This window comes from Abrus precatorius, unplaced genomic scaffold, assembly GCF_003935025.1.
Source record: "Abrus precatorius isolate BTA unplaced genomic scaffold, Abrus_2018 Scaffold10, whole genome shotgun sequence".
NCBI classification, from domain to species: Eukaryota; Viridiplantae; Streptophyta; class Magnoliopsida; order Fabales; family Fabaceae; genus Abrus; species Abrus precatorius.
In genome coordinates, this window is record NW_020874292.1 from 16,386,819 (window position 1) to 16,391,570 (window position 4,752).

The following is a 4,752-nucleotide window of genomic DNA, read 5'->3' on the forward strand; positions in this document are numbered from 1 at the left end:
GAGCAAGCAAGGCTTCTATGGATTTGATCTCATAACCTCCTCTACTTGAAGCTTGTCTTTCATTCAGATTTTGATACGTCGAAGAAGCCATCATCTCTATAATTTGTTGTGCTTCTTTCAAGGTTTTTGAACTCAATGAACCTCTAGCTGCTGCATCTATCATGGTTTTAGTTGCTGCAATCATTCCATTATAGAATGTTTCAAGTTGCATCCATTCAGGTATGTAGTGGTGAGGACACTTCCTTAATAAATCCTTGTATCTTTCTCATGCCTTATACAATGGCTTTCCATCTTGCTGAACAAATGATGTGATTTCCCCTATGATTTTGGCAGCTTTAGAAGGGGGAAAATACTTGATTAGGAACTTATTCACCAAATCAGCCCATGTTGATATGCTACCTTGTGGCTGAGCTTGAAGCCAGCACTTGGCTTTATCTCTCAATGAAAATGGGAGTAATCTGAGTCTAATTGCATCTTCACTCACCGCATTAATTCTGATTGTGTCACAAAGTTGCAAAAAATTTGATATTTGTAGATTTGGATCATCTGAATGGCCTCCTGCAAATTGGTCTTGCTGTACCAAATTTAAGAGTGCAAGTTTTTTCTCAAAGTGGTTGGCCTGAATTGTAGGTCTCAGAATAGAAGAGCTGAACCCTTGTAAATTAGGAACTATATAGTCCCCTAATTTTCTCAGTCTTGATTGTTCTCCCATCTTTATTTGTTTGGGAATCTGACTGGGTTAAGGTGGAGGTGTAAAACTCTCTTGCTCCTCTCTTTCAATTTGCTTAAATCTTGCTTCACTTCTCAACCTCCTTAGAGTTTGGTCTATGTCTGGATCAAATACCAAAGTGGCTTTATTTTTATTTTTCCCTCGCATATACAAACCAAAAATTAACAAAGTTAAACTAAAATTCAATAGTAAGATATATACTAACAAATATTATGCAAAAAAATATCAGCAAATACATGTCAAATACAGGTCTAACAATTGCAGAATGATGCAGAAATTCTCTACTATTATTCTACACTTATCTATTAAAAATTGAACAAAGTAACTTGCATGTAATACTAACTACAGAGAAAAAATTAAGACAACAAGAATTCAATCTAGCAATTTTTCTGTTACTAATGATATTGAAACTCAAATTCCCCAGCAACGGTGCCAAAAACTTATTGTTACAATTCTAAACACTAGCAAGTGCACTAGGAATTGCAGCAAGTAATAAGTAATTTTAAGATCAGAGTATCGTCTCCACAGGGAATAAGGAATTCAATTACCACTTCACAGAGCAAGAACTATTTGAGTCATACGAATTTGGAAGAGTAGTAACATGTAAAAGGAATAACCAAAACAATACAGAGTATTAAACTTGCAGTAAAATAGAGAATGAAAGTTGTGTTGAGATGAAATACAAATAAAGGATAGTTAGGAATTTTGTTCACCAGAATATCAATATAATTCAATTAAACCCTCTGAACATTCAAGCAATTGGTTAATTGACACTCAGTTTCACATATAACTGGTCAAAGGTTAATCCCTTAACTTATTGACCCTAACGATCAACTAAACCCCCCTAATCCCGTAGGTGAGATTCAATTTCAAGTTGCATTAAGAATTACAACCATAAGATTGTAGAATTAAGTTCTCTTATCCCTAAGAAATCTCTAATTCTGGTTGCTAATTCAGATTAGAGCAATAAATCCAATTCTCATTGGTAAAGGTTGCTCTTTGATTAATCAAGTGAATTCCCACTCAAAGATCACGTAAACAGCAGAATTAACAACTCAATTAATCCAAGAACTCAAAGTTCAGAAGAAAAAGTCAAATCAATACATCAATTCAAGATCCATAAACTCCTAACTACGAAGAATTAAGCAAACATTACAACAAAGAAAGAGAAAGAAGGAGAAGAAGGAAAGAAACACAGAAGATCCATCTTCAACAATCCCCAATCCGATCCCTCTTCTTTGAGCTTGATATTCGTCCCCAATTCTCTCTTTGACTCTCTTTGAATGAATAAAATGAAGTGAAAACGAAAAATGAGCAAAAGACCCCTAAATCTGAGCTTTTTTTGGTATTTATAGAATTCCTGACTCTGGGCGTTATCACTATGCTCCATAAGAGTGGCTATGCAGAGGCTTAATTAGTTTGTGAAGGACTAGAATGATCACTTTCGTTGATAAGAGTGGTAATGCAAAAAGTCGAGGAGTGTACGTGATCACTTTTGAGAGCAATAGTGGCCACGTGCAACTTGCCAAGCTGAGGACTCTCTAGAACATCCACTTTTGCCAGCAAAAGTGGTTACGCGCTTCTCGCTAATATTAAGTCTTCTCTGGAACACTCACTTTTGCTGGCAAGAGTGACCACGCCCAGACTCCATTTCTCCTTTAAGTTATGGAATGATCACTTTCACTAACAATAGTGATCACGCCCAACTTGCATTCCATAATTCTTATGTTTTGAGTCCAGAATTGCTACTCTTCCTCTTCCTTTCCATTTATCTTTCATTTCCATGAACCTTGCTCAGGTTATTCCTACAAAAACAAGATTAAATTTCTTAAATTCTACACAGAAAGCTCACAACTTCTAAAACAACTATGAATTTAAAGAAAATCTTCAATCATTATATTTTTATGAGTTTTTCTGCTTTTTCTAACATATTTTCCTAATGAACTGGGTTAAAACTACATTAAAATATTAGTCAAAATATGGATTCATCAACGCCCGTGTGTGTTGATTGTTTGATGGTGAACTAATTGGAGTGAAATGTTGAAAAGTAGTAATTGTATTGTTTGATGCATGATTTGAACTTTCTTAGTAAATGTGTGAAATGTGCAAGGTGAGTCTTTGTACAAAGACGATCAGCACCAGGCTCAGTAAAGGGATGGATGATACTGCTATAGGGCTGAGAAGAATTTTTTTGGAACTGAAATGTATTAATTAAGTCTTGTAGCAATGATTGATTCAAATTTGTAATCCATCCTTATTTTGAAATATTTTAATGACACTATTGTTCGGAGGGCAAGTGTACCCATCGAGAAGTAATAAAAGGGTTCTTAAATTAAGTTCCCGAAATATCATCCCACAGGGATTGTTTTCCAATTACTAAGAATTTCCTAATTTAATTGTTTAAGCTTCAAAGATATGAGATTAAAACAAAAATTTATAAAATTAATTATAAACTAAGAGCAAGGTATACAATGCATGTCTTGATTAAACTTATCAGAGAGGAACCTAGGGCATATGGGTTTTCTCATTGAATCCTTTACGTTATTTTTCTGTTTAACTCTAAATCTGATTTCCTTGTGATTACCAATCATTCATACGAATACTATTAATACCCAATGGTCATGTAATATTAATATTCTTTTCTCTAAATTAACATCCCCAATGATCATGCAAGACATCAATTTAAGAAAGCTTAAGGAACCTATGAACTTGTTAATTTAATAATGATTAAAAGAGAAAGATTGGTTTGGTCCACCTAATCCTTTGTCTCGTTTTACCCTATAGATCTATTAATTAACTGAGGTACGGTCGCTTGACAGTATAATTAATTAGGATTAAGAGAGAAGCACAATAGGATAAAATCTAATCACAGTAGGATAAAGTCTCACCAAGCATGTGCCAAGGATCCCGTGCACGAGAAAGGAGATGAGAAGTGTCAAAGACTGGTGTCAAAAACGGTCCCCCTTTAAGATGCTTGAGATCTCCCTTTAAATAGGGTTTGAAAACCCTAAAGACTCTTCATAATTGGGCTTCCCGGAGATGAGCATGGTCGTCCAAGGCCTTGAGCACGACTGTGCATGGGCTCGAAGCACCCTGTACTTGTTGGAAGGGTCTGGGCGTGCTGACTATTGCGAAGCTCTAATCTTCTATCAATTTGGGCCCAAAAACACACCCAAAGTATACTTACGACCTCTTTATACCAAATTGCATAATTAATATATAAATTAGCATAAATACCAAATAAAATAAAGGTCAAATATGAATATATAGGTTGTAAAATAGGGCCTAATTACAGACTTATGAACTCCCCCATACTTATCTGTTTGCTTGTCCTCAAGCAAAGTGCTGGTTAAGAGAATAACATAATAACTTGAAACATAATACCACACAAGGATCCCAAGATGAAGGGGATAAGGAGAGTAGTATCACTGAGCATAAGCAATCACAAGGATTCCCAATTAGAATCTTATATTTTCAAACTTTTCACTCAAACATCAAACTGAAGTACTTTACTTTCCTTTCTCATTGATGGACAAAATAAGATATCACTCAGTTCTCCTAAAGAAAAGTGTACTACCATAGGCTTGACTATAAACCGACTCTCTACTAAATAAATTAAATGCAAGTAAAAATCATGAGGTCTTTTCAGGTTATAATGTGGCCAAGGGGTTATAATAATTGAGGTGAGATAAATGAAAGAAAGGGGATATACAAACGGGTAATAAATTATAACAATTACAACATCCCCTAAGTTTACAAATGAAGCTCTTGGAGTAATTTTTATATTTTTGTATGTAAACAATATCTTTACTCCTCTTTCCTTTCAATCATATATAACCTTTTTTCTTTTCTTTCTTTTTCTTTTATACTCTTTCTTTCTTTTTGCATATGAGAGATATAGAGGAGAATTTATCAAACAATTGAACAACTCAATTGCTCCATTCATAAGCTCAAGGTCATCAAAACATTCTATAAATTTAATGCAAGGGACCAAGAAAATCAATAAAGCTCAAAGTGGACAA

At 34.5% G+C, this 4,752-nt stretch overlaps 1 non-coding gene across 1 annotated transcript; it reads left to right on the forward strand.

Moving 5' to 3' along the window:
- The first annotated feature begins 221 nt into the window (after window positions 1-221).
- LOC113853383 lies at window positions 222-328 on the forward strand. Its single transcript, XR_003502555.1, has one exon. It is a non-coding gene; the product is annotated as a small nucleolar RNA R71 (small nucleolar RNA).
- Window positions 329-4,752: the final 4,424 nt, after the last annotated feature.